The 16,221-nt window shown below is 51.0% G+C and overlaps 1 long non-coding RNA gene across 1 annotated transcript; it reads left to right on the top strand.

Moving 5' to 3' along the window:
* Positions 1–9,392: 9,392 nt before the first annotated feature.
* Positions 9,393–15,214, top strand: LOC130151995 (uncharacterized). Its single transcript, XR_008822836.1, has 3 exons — positions 9,393–10,276; positions 10,406–14,501; positions 14,880–15,214. It is a non-coding gene; the product is annotated as an uncharacterized LOC130151995 (long non-coding RNA).
* Positions 15,215–16,221: the final 1,007 nt, after the last annotated feature.

The following is a 16,221-nucleotide window of genomic DNA, read 5'->3' as shown; positions in this document are numbered from 1 at the left end:
ACCTGCTTGCTTGTTCATTAGTTTACTTTGAAGAACAAATGTGCTTTTTTTTGTTTGTTTGGGAAAGTGAGGTGGTCTGGTCATACACCTCTGTTCTGTAGATGTTCATGTGAGCCCCAGGATAGATGATGGATTCCAGACGGGCTGTGCTCTGGTATTGTACCATGAGATTTGGCCTCTGTGCATTGCTCATGAGAAATCACACCTTTCAGAAAGAGCTGCAGGTTTTACTGGATGTGTGTTACTTCCTACTCTGTTCTTCCCAACCGTGCTAAGCACCCTCTTTCTTTCTGAGTATTAGTGGGACTTCTGTCAAGAGTTCGAGCCAAATGAAAGAAAAGGTGTGCTGTTGATAGGGAATGCAAGTAGAGATGTGGTGTTTAGAGTCCTCGTGGAGCAGAGAGAAAAAGGGTGGTTCTGTGGGTGAGCAGGGACATGGTGGGGCGAGGTAGACAAGAAGTAGGTGAGCACTAAACGTAGTGATGAGTTTCAGGGAAGGATCAAACACAGAGGAGCAGGTTGCAGAAACAAGGGGACAGGAAAAGAGCCCAAGCATTAAATTGTATGAGTAAGAGAGGGTGGAGTGCACATGTGATTAACCTGTTAGTGAAATGGGTGCGATTGGTAGAGTGCCAGTGTTAATTATTTACTGCATACCCTTTCTGTAAGCATGAGATTGAAAACGGGCTGAGTGGTACTTGCCGTGGAGAAATGCTTTGAGAAAGCATCTTGCTGCCTTCTGGAGTGACTAGAAAAAGAGGGGAGAGGAAGAGACTGAGTGGGTGACCCCAGTGGGCTGACCGGGTGAAAGGTTCTGGAGAAGTGGGACAGGCCACTTCTGTTTACTGTGGGTGTGGAGAAGCACCGGTGACTGTACTGTCTGATCGGGTCTCTGGTCCACTCCCATGGAGAAAGAATTGTCTTGACAAAGAACTGGGAGTGTGTGGAGTAGAGAGTAAGTGAAATAAATAAGAACAGAGATAAGGAAATGGAATGCAACCAAAAGAAACAATGTGTGGTGGGAATGGGATTTGGGGATGGGTTGGGAAGTGGAAGATGAAGTCTTTAAAAAGCAGATATGGTAATAGGTTTCTTTATGTGGGTTGGTTTGGTTGTAGGTTGGTTTTGGGTTTTTTTTGTTGCAACTGATAACCGCTATAAAATAAATCAATGATTTTTGTGGAATTACTTGGTGAAAAGTGATCTGAGAAATACAGGGAGCTAAAGATGGATTATTTTTCTTAAATATAAGGGAGAGGAAAGAGTCTGCTAAGATGAAAGCATGAGAAAAGTTGACTACAATGGGAATAATGGAATTTGAAAACTGAAATAACAGGTGTTTAGATGATGCAGTCTTTATGGGTTGTTTTTTTTCCTTCCGTGAATACAACAGGGAACACGAAATGCTGCTGTGATTAGATGACCCTGCATCAGGGTGAGCCATTAGACTCCATTAGCTTGTTTGTGTAAAGGCTCAGGCCTTTGCTTCTAAATCCAGCGGGGAGGGGGAAGTACAAGGCCTTTGGATAAGGAAGGTAAATGAGCTGTAATTAATGCACAAATTATAACCTTTATCTTCTAGAGGATGGAGTCCCTTTTTTTCTAAATTTTCTGCGGGTCGGTTACTTGGACTGTATGGACGTACACTTGGATCCCTTCCCCCCATCCAGTTTTGTTTTGTTATGTAGGCTTGAGTGAAATGTAGCACTTGACAGGACTGGTGATAAGAGAATTCCTGACAATCCTTTCTGCTTTTCAGTGTTGGAAGCACTGAAAGCCAAACTTCAAAAGAGTTTTGGCTGGAGAAAACAAGAAAGACTGACTAGAATTTAGTAAAACTTTGTGTTTAAGAATGCAATTCAGCAGGGATCCATATGCAGGTAGTTCTTAATTTTGGGCTTTGTGATGTGGTGATGAGCAGTCTAGCTCTTATCTGGTGCTGCTGTTGTGCTGATCTAGCCTACTCTAAGCAGTTTGCTCCCTGAAATCTGGCCACCTTTCCCTTGGGGCTTATTACATCTCATATGCATATGGTTTCCACTGTAGTTGTGTTTGCCTGAGGGCACCCATCCAAATGAGTTCATGTCTACACTGAACGATTTCCTTCTCACAGAATAATCATGAAACCACCTTAGCAAGCAAACTGGGCTGGGAGAGCTGCTTAATGGATCCTTTTTACAGAGAATGATGCACGGAGGTGCTCTGAAAGGAGGAATGTCAATCGGCATCAGCACAAAACATCACCCTTCAAATTCTCTTCAGCTTCTTCCTCTTAGCTTTTTAAAGCTGTTGCCCTGTTCAGTGCTGGATGAAGATAAGAACAGGAGTGGGAGTGAAAACTTAGTAAAGCAAATGCAGTTCTGGAAGCCAAGTCATGGCCCACAAGCCCCATATTATGTAGAGACATCTGCTAGTGGCTCTCCCAAGAAGGAAAGTTGAAAAAAGGCAGGGTTGGAAAGAGCCAGTCCTGATCTTAACCTCTCAGGAGCACTTTGATGTCTTGTTTTCCTGTAGCTCCACATCATACTAGAAACTACGCTGAGAGATTTAAGCAAATTTTCTAAATGTCGGGGTGGTGAAATACAGAGCAGGTCAGGTTTTCTTTTGTTGTGCTCAGATCAGGTCTTTGGTTGCTAATCACAGTTTATATTTGTATTGGCCCAGTCTGCTCGAAGTAGTGTTTAAACAGCTCTGGCTAGACTCTGCTGAGGGATTGCCGGGCAGCGTCTTGTGGAGTTTGCACACCAGCCTTTTCAAAAGACTTACAGTCTGTTTTCATTTGTCAGTGAAAACATTTGTACCCTGTCTGACATCTGACAGAACAAGGTGAGCTGCACATAAACGGGTCTTGGTGTGTCAGCCTTCACTTCAGGGTCTGTTAACATCTATGTAAGTACAGAACAAATTTGTGTGATCTCATGTTGTGCTCCGTTTTCAGTATTTGTTTGCTACTGCAATCATCTTTTTTTTTTTTTTTTTTTTTTAAATTGCCCTCTAGCCGAAGGATTTCAGACCATGAGTTAATGTGCTTACAGCTTGGCACCCTTCCCTGCTGCAGGGGCTAGGGCACTTGGCAGCATGCAGCATCTTTGCTCTCTGAAGAACTGCGGAGGAGACCTCAGAACTTGCCCGTGTGAGTTTTTATAGCCCAGGTTTTCTTCTGTTCAGGTCAGCCAGCAGGAGCACGTCTGGCATGTGGTACAGTCTCGGAGGCCTGGCAAGTGTCCCTCTGTTCTGACCGCAGGTGTATTGGGATGTCAGTGTTGTGGTGGCTCGGAGGGAATTCAGTGAGCCTGGAAGGACAATGAAGAGATGAGATCTCTGCTTTTGGGGTCTCTCCTCTTGCTGTTGGTTGAGTTCTGTAAAGTTACTGATCTTGAGTCAGGCCCTTCTTTCCATGTTACCTTACTGTCTTTTGAGAGGGGGTGTTATATGGATACATACTGAATTTCCTGTCAAAGATTTCTCTCAAAATTTACAGAGAAAAAATTCCAAATCAGTCCTCCAATTTCTAGGCTACTTGAGTTCCCTCTGCTTGTTCAACTGGTGACTTGTGTCATTGCCAGTCTTTGTTGCTACGCCCCCATTGAAATGCAACCATCTTTCTCCCCATGTAGTTCGTCTTTGTCCCCTCTGTCCCCTGTTGGCTCAGCTGTCGGTGGAGGTGAAGTGTTTCCCTTTCCTGTAAGCCCCAAAGTTTAATGAGAGACAGAAATGCTGCCTAAGATTCACTGGAATAGATGGATTTTCCTCCCTCTAGCAGACAGATTTTGGCTTCCTCGGACAGAGTAGTCTTAAGGTACTTGATTTTGTGGCTTCATCTTCAGTGACAGACCCTTGGACTATGGAGGAAAGAGACAGTTTGGACAGTGTTCACTGGGAATGTAGCTTTTTTTTTTTTTAGAAAGAAAAAATCACTGACCTCTTTCAGAGCCTGATTCATTCAAACAGTGGAGTGAGGGGGGGAGGGAAGTGCTGAGCTGCAAATCAAGCTGTAAACTTTCTGATTTTGAAGTTAGCTTTTCTGCTGTCCCTGCCATTGTCATTTCTTTAAACAAAACTGCTCTTGGGCAGATTCAGAGAGAGTTTCTACAAGAGTTAGAAATAATCCCTAAATATCCCCTGTTAGCATTTAAAGCCAAGAGCTGCAGCTTAATATTTGTTGCAGCTATATTTTTGTGTCCTTTTCCCCTCTTCTTCCAGCCCTCTGGCTAGATTTTGTCTGAATTCTGCTTTTTGTTGTTTCTGCTGTGCGAGGGGTTTTGTACATGATTCATTCGTTTCCTCATGTGGCTGAAACGTGTCATCTGTGTTTTCCCCACTACTCCTACCACTGCCACTGAATATTCTTCCTCCTCCTCCAGAAAAGTCAATTATCTCACAACAGTCTGAATTTTGTCATCTTTGGGGGCACCACATTTGCATTATGCCAGCAGACCAGCAGGAATGCATGTGTGATGAGCATTTGAAAGCCCTCTGTAGAAACTGTGACTTCCTTTTAAGACCACAAACCTGCCATTTGTACAATAAATTTGAGCTGTAATTTCAGAAAACAGTGTCATCCTTCAAGTCACTTCTTTCCTGTTTTCCTACCTGTTAGGATCACTCAGTGTTTTTGTTACGTTTCATGCTCTTATTTTCCTGGTATCCTGTAATGTTAGATAGTTAGCTGTTGTGATAGAGCTGGAAATGGCTGTGGGATTTATGTTTGGTGTATATTAACTCCTCAGCCAAGTAGGGAGGCTAGAATCTGTCATCTCTTTACAGAAACTAAACCTGAAAGTTTACCTTGTGAGCAGAGGCAAGCTTAAAAATATCCAATTTTAGACCAGAATTGTACTGAGATTTGAAATACTTTTCAGTAACGTTATTGAAGAAAACAGAAACACGTTTGTGTACCTAGGGACCCCTTGTGTCTTTTCTTTTTGCATTTCTTATTGTCCATATTCAAGCATATACAAGTGACTTGAAAAAGAAAAAAAGGTGTGTGTGCAAAAATGCCCACTGCAGACACTGCAGGAGCTTTCAGGTAAGTGGCAGCCAGGGTAGGAAATAACAGGCTGAGCTGACAGAACAAGTGACCCCGTGCTGGGATGGATACAGTGTTATGCATAGTGTGAAGTGAGGACTTTTTTTAAGATGTAAAACCGAAGGAATTTGCCTGTTTTCCTTTCCCCTCAATCTTTCTGCTATGTGGGGAAGCAGACTTCTGCTTTACACGTAGGTTTGGCAGTTGCCTAAGAGACCTGAGAGAAAATTTCATCATCTTGATTGCTTCACTTAGGCAAAAATAAATGCCAGAATGGCCAGTGAATTGTTACGTTTTCCTTCAATGTGTCCTACATAGTTTTGATGCAATCCCAGGTGCTCAGCAAAAATATTAGTGATGTTTAGATGAAGATAATGTTGAATATCATTATCAAAAAAAAAGTTGAAACAAGCTATGCTTTATGATACCTAGAAATTGGATGAGTTTCAAGAGAGGTAGGCTGCACAACCTAGTTTTGTTTGTGCCCTTCAGATTCCAGAGGTTCCTTGTTGGAACTAGTCTGAGAATTTATTCTTGGTAGAGCTGTTCTGTGTATAAATATAAGCTGTATTGTTCCGATTTATACTCGAGGAAGGGCTGTGTTGGACCAAACCAAGATTGGTCCTTCAGGCCCTTGAGAGGAAGCAGAAAATACTTCTGGTAGCTCAGGAGAGCCTTCAGTCATGATTAGAAGTAGCTTCTAGATCACGGTGGTTAGTGATGAGCAACAAAAATATTTTCCAAGAATGTGTCCTTTTTTTTTTTTTTTTTATCACTTCACTGCATGCTCTGGCAAAGAGCTCTGCAACATGATTGTGTGCTGTATGAGAATTCAGTGTCTGGCACTCCAAGAATGAGAAAACTATTAGTCAGCTCTCTTCTCCCTCCCTCGCCCTTTGGAGTGGACACAACTACTAACCTCACTTCCTCACGGAGCCAGTAATCTGGGCCTAAAAGTTTGAGGGATTGGCTCGGGTGCAGTAGCGGCTGGGTTGTGAGCAGGGCAGGGTGCTGTGCACGCCGCGCCGCAGCGGTGTGTGTTGTACAGCTGCTGTTCAAACCATCGGCGCAGGCTCGGTGGCACGCGGTGTCGAGCAAAGCCTGCGTCAGGGAGGGTGCTGCCCCCGAGAATCCGTGTCATCTAGCCCAAAGGGTATCTTCGTGATCTTTCGGGAATAGACCATCCCCAGCGGGTGTTGGTGGTACAGCCGTCGGTGATACAACTCGAACCTGATGTCCTTGTGATCTTCTTAGTAAAAAGTGTAACAGGAAAAAACCAGTGGGAGTGTTGGAGGGAGTCAGTTACCATTTGCGTGATGCATTGAACAGAGCTTTCTTCCCTCTCTAAGTACATCTTCATGTCAGCAGTCCCTGTTCGATGCTGACTATCCATTTATTCTCCTCCGGCTTCCCAATTTTTTGATTCCTGTCCTGTCTTCCTCACCTGAAAACAAAATAAACCATTTTAGCTACAAGTGAAAGAATATTAAGGGCAAGAAACCGAGGTTCAGAGCTGCTGGTGAGAGATATCCACAGTGGGGGCATTGTGGAGGAGTTGTCTTTGGACCTCTGATTGAAGCATCTCAAACTTGTTTGGAATATTCATGTTTGATCTAACTTTGGAACTGATTTCCTGCTATTTGCTACACCAAAATTGCATTTGCATGTGCCAAAATTTGCCATATTTTCCAGCTTTCTTGCGTGTTGCTTGAGCCATACTGCATGATGTAGCTGCGGCTGCCTGCTAGGAAGTTCCCTGCTCAAGAAGTGAAATATGTGCCCGTGCCTTGGGCGGTGGGGCAGGCATGGGCCAGGTTAGCAGCTCTCAGCTGATGTTTGCTCCTTTATTCCACTTCCCAGACAGTTCCAGCACGTGTGAGGGTCTTCTTGCACGTGCATGTGCTTTTCCTCTGCTCTGGGTGTGTTTTAGAGCAGGAGAGAACACGGACCTCCTGGCTCTCCTCCCTGTTGGGTGGTTAAGAGTGTAGTATCCCTTCCCGGGCTTATTTTTGCTTGTTCTTGGGCAGTCTGTTTTGGATTTTCCCTGTTTTAGGATGTTTGTCGTATGTAGCTAGCAGGGTAATTAATACTGACCTAATTACACAGATGAGTTTTGCACTGAAATTTTTAATGGTACTTAATAATTAGAAGAGTTCTTCGCTCCCCACCTTGTGACTCAGTGCTTTGCCTTTCATGCCTCCGAAAACTAAGGACACATGATGAGTTGAATTCCCTGTTCGTTCGGTGTTGGGCAACTCCGGGGCTCCTGCCTGGAGAGGCGAGGGAGCCTGCTGCAGGTTAACCTCTCAGCCGGGAAAGCTGCGGCTGAGGTCAGTGTCACCGCGTTGTCCCTCACCTGACCCAGGAGAGGACATCACCCGGCCGATCCCCACAGGGGCTCGCGGAGCTCGGACGGGGGTGGGGGGCTCACAGGCTGCAGCTTTCGGTGCTGGGAAGGTGCTGGGAATCCTTCAGCCCCTTCGCTGAGCGGGAGGTGTGGTAGGGAGGGTGGGTCTTTGTATGCCGTCCTACCTACGCCCATCCCCGCTGTCCGGCGAGAGGGGAGGCTCCTACGTAACCTGGTGTTACTTTCAGAAGGTAGTTCACCTTCTTAACCGATGAGTGTGCAGGGCTGTGTCCCAGCGCGCTGCAGGAAGCAGGAGCCCCGATGATGGGGACGTTGCCTCTCCCAGTTTCACCAGGCGTGGGAAGGACGCGCTGGAGGCCAGCGTGGCCTCGGGCTTACCTCGTGCCCGTAGCAGAGCTTCAGGCAGCCGGGCCAGGACGGGGCTGCCGCCGGCCTCGCCTGGGCCAGCTGGATGGGGGGTCCCACAGCGCAGCCCCCTCGCGGCTTCCCACACCGCGGAGGGGGGCGGGTAAGCGCAGACGGCTGGGAGCGTGTGTGTAAGTGTGGCGTCTGCGGCCTGCAGGGCTGTCACAGCTGGACGGATTTCACTGCCAACAGCAGACGGGGAGCCTTGGCCTGCTCCCGCGTCCCAGGAAAAACCCGATAGAAAACCTCGTGGAAACTGATGCCCAGAAATATTGAAGTGACTTTTTCTGTTATTTTTTTTTTCCCCCGGGTCTGCATCTCTTCCATGATTCCAGGTGAAGCCCAGTGGTTCGAAGACACTGTGGGTAGCTTCTTCCTGTGTAGAGCACATGTTTACACCGTGCCTGTCTCCAGGGGCTAAACAACATCCCGGGTACCCGTGTGCTGCAGCTCTGTGAGGGTGAGCGGGTAACCGAGGTGCCCTGGGGCTGTTCTTGCCCCAGAAGCGCGAGCTGTGAACGGGCTCGAGTCGTGCAGAAGAAAACCGCTACAAGTGCCATTTCACCTCCTCACTCGGCGTTTGCTTAAATAAATACACGAATGCTGCTTTAAAGTTTACATTAAACGTCCCTCACACCTACTTCTCTTCAAATTCCCTGTGTTTCTTCCTTTTATTTTGGGTCTGTTCTGAATAAAAACAAATTCCAGACACTGGGATATAATGATACATAGTGTGGCATGGCGCCAGCCTCTGCTCCGGGGAATTTTTGTTCATGTTAAGATTTGAAAAATCTTTATGAACACACACTTGAAGGAGAAATAGTCTGGCATGTAAGAAGCAGTTGGAAGAGCTCAGTGCTCTCTACCAGCTGTGTCATCTCCTTCTGGGCTGACATTTTGAGGTGAAGAAGGATAACGGCTGAAATTCTGTTCCAGGGTGTTTCCACACTGACTCATGGAGCTGCTGCGGAGGGAAAGAGCATCTGGGATGTGCCGTATAAATGTAGGTAAAAATTCAGCGAGCAGCTGTTGTCCCTAACCTCTTGGGCACGTGTGGGCCCTGCTCTAAAAGTAAAGATTTGAAACGTGTGTTTTTGAGAAGAGCTAAACGGTCGGTAACAGAAATCATACCTCTCACTTGGACTGTCCTTCTCACTGGCCATCTTTGGTCCTAGGCAGCTGAACATCGGGCAGTTTCTTACAGGACCCGAGATGATCTTCAGCGTGTTCCTGCTGCACGGGAGGCGAGCAGTGGGATGGGACAGCTGGCCTGCGAGGTGACGTTTCCGAGGGCGGCGGTGGTGGTGGTGATGGGGGCATGGGTGGCCTGGGGGAAGTTCAGAAGGGCCAAGTAAAATGGGAGGTAGGTGTGAAGGAAGATTGGTGGAAGATGACATGGTAAGGGGAGAAGGTGGTGTAACCTGGTGCTGCTCTGGAGCAGCATCTTGGGGTTGCTGTAAGTAGCGGTTGGAAGTGGTGAAAGGCAATTGCACAGCGATCGTGGCAGGGGAGAGGGTGGGTGCGTTGTTAGGGCGCTCTGCAAAGCCCTGCTGCCCCCGTGTCCTCAGTAGTGCAGTTTGTCCCTTTTAGATGAGGAAACCCAGAGGAGAACTGCAGGAGGTGCAGAAGGAGACGAGGATCCACACTGAGCAGCCTCAGCCTATGTGAGCTGTGACTCTTGGACTTAGGAATAGCTGGAAAGGGGCACGACAGGGGGCTGCAAAATCATGAGCAGCTTGGAAAAGCACGAAGTGGGGTTTTCCAAAGGGAGCCAGAAGCTCCCTTCTGCTCAGAGCCAGAAGCACAACAGAAACCGGTGGAGTTTTTACACACAGCAGGCAGCTGACCCGTGAGCTCCCTGCCTGAGGGTTTCTGGGTGCTGGACACTTACACACAGGCTCAAGGAGACAATGGGCAAGTACTTGGGGAAGGGAGGCTACTTCGGGAGCGCGGTATTCGTGTGGCGGTTGTCACTGAGCTGAAAGCACCCCTGGCTCGGGGGACACCCGAGCTGAAACCAGCTGAAAGCAGGAGAGCGCTTTGGGGCAAATGCCTGATGTGGTCATCTTGTTAATGGTCATCTCGTTAGCGTCCCTGGTCGCCTCTCGTGGCTGCTGTTGGGGGGGATGGTGGGGCTGGGCGGGCTGTTGGCCTGACCTGGTGCCGATTCCCGTGCTCGAGTTCAGCAGTGTTGTCAGGAGCTGGCCCCAAAAACCTTTGTTTTCTTAATATACAAAATTCCTAGCAATTACCAGCAGTGTAACATGCAAGAACACCAACTCTGTAATAACTACACAGAAGATAATTATTTTGCTCGTTTTCACAACAAGCCGTTGCACGTAGGCAGTGCTCATTTACTTTGTTGTCTTTGTTTTGAAGAAGCTCCCTGGACCGAGAGTCCTAAAGCTCAGGCTTTTGGAGCGAGAGTAACTCTGGTTCTGCAGACAAGTTGCCAACTTCTCAAGCGAGAAGAGGTGAGCAGAGAGAGGGAGGAAGCTGGTGTCACTCGGTGGTGGCCATGCTCGTTGCTCACGTGTCTGCTGGTAACCTAGCAAGCTGGGGTTTACGTCAGTAATGCTTTGGTTCTTGCTTCTTCCTTCCAGGAGACCATACCCTTGGGGAAAACAGTAAATGCCATGTCTCACCTGGGTTTTCTGGCTGTGTAACCACCTTGGGAAAGGAAGGGCCACTTGGAAACTGTAGGTGTTTTATCCCAGTGCCTGGAAAGATGGGATGGGATGGGCAAGCTGCCCTGCCCCACAGCAGCACTCCTCGCTTCTCACACAGGCTTCTGCTGCTCTGTCCATCCGTGTCTGCATCTGCCGACCGCTGGAGCACCTACCGTTGGTCTGGATGGAGATGGTTGGGCTTGGGCAGACACCGCGGCTCCAGCTGACGCTCGCTTTGCATCATGGACAAGTTGTCACTGGGACGAGTGCCTGCTCGGTGGGGAAGGTTAAGCTGGATTCCTCCATGGCTGTAGCAAACCCAGCTGGGGACGAGCCCAGCAGGTGGGAGCTGGGGCTGAGCCACCAGCCAGAGCTCGGGGATGGCCTGTGAGGATGGACCTAGCAGAGGTACCAGCCTGGGAGAGCGAGGGAGGGCTGGGAGCGAGTTGGTTTCTGTGATAGAGTGTGTCTCCCTTGCCAGAGGGATTTGCAGGGCAGCTGGAGGCAGGAGAAGATATCTAAGGCTATCTGAGGCAACCTGGTGGCTCTGTGCTGAGCTTCTCTGCAGCTGCCAGGGAGGCCGGAGGCAGGCTCCTTCCCAGCAAGCGCTGCCCTGACCCTGGCCTGGGTGGGAAGGACGTTGTCCCCTAATGCTGCTGTGATGGTAGCGGGGGGTTTGCCTGGCAGCTCCCGGCCCAGTGGGGCTGGGGGACAGGAGCAAGCATGGTGCGCTCTGCCCCCCCGAAGCCGGGAGGTGTGGGCAGAGCAAAGCTGTGGGTGGGCTTCAAGCCTCGGTGAACGCATTTTAACAAATGATTGTCCTTAACCTCACCCCCTCCAACTGCTGGTGGTGGTGTGTCAGTAAAGTTTAGATTTGAGACTGCAAATCCTTTTATATATATATATATATATATATAAAAAAATTCCTGTCTCCTGATTTTACTCTATTAGGGCAAAATGCTGTGCAGAGAATCCTCGTTATACAGGCGTGAGGCAGCTGCTTTTCACTAGGACCATTTGCCACAAGCCTGGCTGTGGAAATAGCTCCGCTTTTACAGAACGTGGTCGGCTCTGCTGGCACGTGCCCCGCGCGAGCTGCCGGAGGGTGAGCCACCGCCGGCCACGCTGGGGCTGCCATCCTCGGAGCCCTGAAGCTGCGCAAGCGTCGTGACACTCCGCTGAGCACAAATGCCCCGGCTGGGGGATCTCCGATGGGTGCTGGTAGCTAACAGGCACCGGCCAGTCTCCTGCCAGTCTCACCAGCCATCCTGCTTACCGGGGGATGTAAGATCCTGCTCCACTGCAAACAGATCTATTTGTTAAAAATACATATATATATACACAGTATCAGAGGAGTTGTGTCCTGCAGAGTTCTCTCTCCTACAGGATTTTCCCCAGCTGATGGGCACAGCGCAGGGACTCGCAGCCCAGTTGCTTTGGACAGAGACCCAGAGAAGTGGGGGTCGAGTTTCCATTTTACCAATTCCCTTCCCAAGCGTACCTCTCCTGGGCTTCAGTGTGAACTTTTGAAACCATGGAGGGCTGTGATGTTTCCTCGGTCTATTATTTTTTTTTTTTTTTTTTTTTTTTACCCAACCATCACCCATGGTTTACTCCAGGTAGGATTTTTCCTTTTGGCCGGGGAGCTGCAGTGGCTGCCGGCAGTTGCTCAGCTAACGCCAGCTGCACACAGCTGGGTCCGTGCTCCTGAGCTCCTGCGTAGCCCAGCTGGCCGGGGGGTGTGTGGGGGGTGTCACACCCCGGGCACGGGCCGGCTCTTGGCATGGTTGCCATTCCTCACATCTGGGTTCCTTCACGTGAGCTCATTAGCAGAAGTGAAAGAGAGTTCAGGCTGAAAGGAGGGGGGATTCCCCTTCCGTAGCTCCTCCAGTCTGTGGTTGGGGGATGTTCGCTTTGCTGGAGCTGTCACTTGGACACTCTGCTGGAAGAGCTGGATGGGGTTTGGATTTTTTCTGATGTTGAGGGTGGTGGCCGCTACCAGCACAGACTCCATCATTGCGCACTGATCATCTGGGATTCAGACCTTTCAGGTTGAGCTCGTGTCTGCCTTGAAATCAGCCAGGGTTTTGCCACCGGCTTCACTGAACACTCTCAGTGTGTGCAACAGGTTCCTTCTGAGCAGCCCGTTTCCCAAGGGGTTTCCACCAAAATACCCGACTTTTGGCTGAAGCTGGAGGCATCATGGCTCATACGTGGACGGTTTCCAAAGAGATGCTGCCAGTCACAATATTTGGGAACCGCTTGCTCCCTGTGCGGAGCAGTCGGAGGGATCCATCTCCCTTATTGCCTTTGCTGCTGGGTCCCTCGGCGTCTCTGCCACGTGGGCGTACAGAGCAGCGCTTCCTGCAGCCTTCCAGAGCCAGACTTTGGCCCTCATTTTTATGATTCGTTTATTGGATTTGCAGTGTTTCCCATCCGTTCCCCTCCATGTGAAAGTCTTTAGCAAGAGCAGGAAGCGGTAGCTCTGTACCAGGAATAACATCGCTCTCCAGCATCACGCACAGTTAGAGGCATTAAAGGAAGAAGCGAGCTTTTGTTCTTGGTCTGAACTTTTGCACCGTTTCCTAAACTGCTTCCTGACTGCAACTTCATCCTCAACGTGCCGGCTTCTTTGCTAGCGTCACGGGGGAGTTTCACACCCCCGCGATCCCTGCTGCCTTCCTCCAGCACCTTCCAGTCCCACGTTGCTGTGTGCCCAGCAAAGCCAGCGGCAGCGTGTTGGCAGGGGAGCCCTTCCCCGGGAGCGGTGCAGGGCGGCGCGTGGCTCCCCGAGTAGCTGCTGCCTGCAGCAGGGCCGGGGGAGATGGGCTGGGAGGGGGTTCCCAGCCCGGATAAAGCACGTTTGGGTGCATTGGGTGTGGGCAAGCGCCGCGCCTTGGCCCGCTGCCTTCACAGCCCTTTGGCCACACATCTCTGCATGCAGGGTAACGCGTGTCCCCCGCAGAGCCCGTCGCCAGCCCTTGGTCACTGCTGCCAGCTTGGTGCAAGTGTCGGGCCAAGGTTTCAGCGGTGTGACCCCATCCCCACCCGCGCACCATGAGCACCAGCAGCCAGCGTGCCTGTAACGGGCCGTGCTGCGCGGCTGGGGTGAGCGTTGCCCAGGCTGCGCGGGCAGCTTGTTCAAGCAGGGCTGTGCGGATCTGCCCAGGGCTTCAGGAACCCCGTCCTGCAGCGCCGGACCTTCGCGGGGCGCTTTGCTGCGGCCCCAGGCGGGATCGGCCACGCTGCCTGGAAATGGGGGTGACCTGCTGCAAAGAGCATCCGTCTGCGCGGAGCCTGCGCCAGGGTCAGGATGGGACCCACGCTGCCCCTTGGCACCCCATTCCTGAGCAGGCAGGGAGCAAATCACATCGGTCTGGCCACAGCCTTCGTAAGCCTCTATTTACCCCCCTTCTCCCCCCCCCCCTATTTTCCCTGCCCTTTTTTGTCTCCCTCTCCCGCTTTGTTTCCCCTTTGTTTTCCCTCGTATTTGAGCTTTTTATTTTTAACGGAGAGGTCAGGACTTCTTTCTCCCAGCTTTGTAATAATGAACCAACACAGAGCAGAACAGCGCAGGGCTGCGGCTACCTCACACCCACGGCTGCTGCTGCGGGAGCTCGGCAGGGAAGGAAACGCGATGGGGAGAGGGGATCCGGCCCCCCAAACAGCGCGTTCTCAGCCCGTGGATCTGGGTACAGTCATTCTGAAAGTGCGGGCGGGAGCTGACACATCGGTCTGGTACGCGCCACTGGGCTGGCATTGTGCCACCACCTCTCCAAGGCCAGGCGGTTTCGGGGCAGAAAGGAGCCATACTTTTTTTTTTTTTTTTTTTTTTTTTTGCCAAGCTGGGGAACTCCCCAAGGCTCTGGGCTTTTCCCACGTCGGTGAGGCCAACGCAGAGACACGAGGCTGCACCTTTCCCTCCGTGGCAAGCTCCCCGGGGTGGCTGGGAGCCCGCGGGGCACCGAGCCAGGTGGGAATCACCAGTTTTTGTTACCGGCTCATGCAACGTGGTCGCCGCAGAGGAAAGGTGTGCTGCTTGGGCTCTTGTCAGCATCTCCTTTGGTGCTGCTGTTCCTGGAGGCAAAACGGCTGCACGCAGGTGTGCCCCAGTGAGGATGGACCCACCTGAGTGGGTGCTGCCCTGGGAGGAGGGTGGCCCCCTTGGGATGGGGGTCGGATGGAAGAGCCTCTGGCACCGTTTCCACCCCGGGAAACCCAGGAGAAGTCCCTTCTGCTGCCGATGGCGGCTGAAAACAGCAATTACCAGCAGAACAACAACCACGGCTGCCTCGCCGGGGCTCACGGCTCCCGGGCGGTCCAATTAGCCCTTGCTTGCATAAACTAGGGGGGATAATGCCGCTCTCAACCTAGCTGCATCGTTTCTATTTTCATTTCTCCCCAGCAGAGCACCACGGTGAGAGCACAGCAAGAGGAGGGGATGCAGGAGCTCATGCTGACAGTGGTGGCCCCTCCATCCGCGTCCCTGCCTGTTCGGAGGTGATTTTCCAACACAACTGCTGAGAAATGCAACCCTGTGGGTTTTTTTGTGCCCAGCCAGTGTGTGAGTGAAAATATGAGTCATGATCCTGCAGCCTGTAAAAATTGCTTTGGTCTCCCTGTTTCGGGCAGTCGTTATTGATTATTTTTAGCTTTAAAAGGAATGAGCCAGGACACGGCTCCCTGCTGCTATTCCAGGGGATTTGTTAGGTTTGCAGCTGACTGTTGAGAGATTAATAGACAAACCCCAACCACTTTGGTTTTGTGTGCTCTTTATTTTTAATATAAATCAGTTTTGCAGTGGTTTGCAGGACACAAAGCTGCCTGCAGCCCGGGTTTCCTCCCACCAGAATGAACGGCCTGGCCGGGCGCACGGGTCAGCAGCCGGGGTGGCATCGCTGGGGGGATTTTGTTCTGCTTTCCTTCCTCCTGCTGCTCAGGATGTGCCGAAGGTGGCAACCGCTCCGGGAACGGGCTGAGCCTGCCCATGCCTGGCTGGATGCGAGCCCTCCCGGGTCCTCCAGAGCTGGCCCTCTCCAGCAAGCCGTGGCTCCGGAGCCTCCTGGGCTGGGAGAGATGGCCACCAGCCCCCTCGCCTGCCACCCTCCCTCTGCTCTGGGGCAGAAGGACAATGTCTGCTCCTGCCAGATGCTGCTTCTTGCATCTGTCTTGTCTCAGCCCTGGGTCCCCTCTCCACCATCACCGAGCAGAAATTACTGTTGGTGGGGACGTGCCGAGGGTGACTTTCTCTGATACCCTCCACCACAGCCACAGGAGAGGAAACCCCCACGGGGGATCCACCCTGAGCACGGGCTGGGATCTGGGCTTGAACGAGACAGTTGAAAGAGAGCTGTGAGACCATGGAACAGAGACATTGCATCATGGCTTGATGTGACCTGGTGTCTGAAAATAGTTGCGGTGGCTTACAGGGCTAAGAAACAAGATGTGCACGGAGAGGGTGACTTCCCCCCTGCCTGGCAGGAGCATGTCCTGTAGCACAGCCTCCAGAGCATGAAGCATTTGTGTGGAGCATCAGCTGGGCCTGGCAGGCTCTCTGGGGGATGCTCTCATAGCTCACTGCACATTGCAGACGCCTGTCCCCCCACCAGTGCCCTGGCCTTCTCCCTGGGGACTCCCAGTCAAGCAATCCCAGTCCGTGATACCTGAAAACAGGGAGAGGGACCCACTCCAAATATCTTTTGAACCAAGGACTACCACCCGCACCCAGGCATCCATCCCCAGACCCTTCC

The sequence above is a fragment of the Falco biarmicus genome, chromosome 6, assembly GCF_023638135.1.
Source record: "Falco biarmicus isolate bFalBia1 chromosome 6, bFalBia1.pri, whole genome shotgun sequence".
NCBI lineage: Eukaryota > Metazoa > Chordata > Aves > Falconiformes > Falconidae > Falco > Falco biarmicus.
Note: the sequence above shows the minus strand (reverse complement) of the source record. Positions and strands in the feature narration are given on the sequence as shown.